Here is a 1,096-nt window from a genome sequence, read left to right on the forward strand (position 1 = left end):
CTCTCAAATACACTTTATTAGTGCTTTGGGAAAGACATGTTTGATGTCAAACAGAAGTGAAAGTCTTCTTTTTCGGCTAACAGCCCCAAACTGACATGAAGAAAGGAAAGCACTGCTGACATTCGAAATCAAGATTTTCTGTTTACTAAACAGGCTCTTTGACCAACTTGTCTACATCACAAAAAGATGTGATATATTGGAAAGACTGCTTAGAGAGTCACAATTGCACTATCAGTAGGGCTGGAACAATGGCAAATTTGAATTTGCACACAGGTAAAAGACCTGCTTTAAGATAGGAAGCTTATTCTTGAGAAGATGAAAACAAGGTACTGCTGAGAGTTGAACTCAGGATCTCCTGTTTACAAGACAGGCACTTTAACCAACTAAGCCACAGCACCCCAATTTTCATGTGTGAATATTTATTATTCTGCTTTTTCCGAAAACTGCTATGAAAATTTGTAGCATCTAATGTGTAATTCCACTGGTTTTAATTTGTAATGCTTGAGCCCATCCTATATTCTCTAAAGAAAGTTATTTCATCTGATTCCTTTTAGAGCATTTCAAAAGCAAAATTTTTTTTTTTACTCAAATTCCACTGGTTTTAATTTGTAATGCTTGAAGCCATCCTATATTCTCTAAAGAAACTTATTTCATCTAATTCCTTTTAGAGCATTTCAAAAGCAGAAAGTTTTTTTCTCTCAATTACACTTTATTAGTGCTTTGGGAAAGACATGTTTGATGTCAAACAAAAGTGAAAGTCCTCTTTTTCGGCTAACAGCCCCAAACTGACATGAAGAAAGGAAAGCACTGCTGACATTCGAAATCAAGATTTTCTGTTTACTAAACAGGCTCTTTGACCAACTTGTCTACATCACAAAAAGATGTGATATATTGGAAAGACTGCTTAGAGAGTCAGGTGCGGAAAGTGGAGGCATTTCAAAATAAAATCCATTGGTTAAGTTGTCAAGCTTGAAGCAATCTTACTTCCTTTTCAGCATTTAGATGAGATTCTTAATCTCACAATTGCACTATCAGTAGGGCTGGAACAATGGCAAATTTGAATTTGCACACAGGTAAAAGACCTGCTTTAAGATAG

General features: G+C 35.6%; 1 non-coding gene across 1 annotated transcript; it reads right to left on the bottom strand.

The window, feature by feature from the left end:
* Nucleotides 1–324: 324 nt before the first annotated feature.
* On the bottom strand, nucleotides 325–398 carry TRNAT-UGU (transfer RNA threonine (anticodon UGU)). The gene has a single exon. It is a non-coding gene; the product is annotated as a tRNA-Thr (tRNA).
* Between the last annotated feature and the right edge of the window lie 698 nt (nucleotides 399–1,096).

Source organism: Dendrobates tinctorius, unplaced genomic scaffold (genome assembly GCF_039654945.1).
Source record: "Dendrobates tinctorius isolate UK_male_01 unplaced genomic scaffold, ASM3965494v1 ptg000254l, whole genome shotgun sequence".
Classification (NCBI taxonomy): domain Eukaryota; kingdom Metazoa; phylum Chordata; class Amphibia; order Anura; family Dendrobatidae; genus Dendrobates; species Dendrobates tinctorius.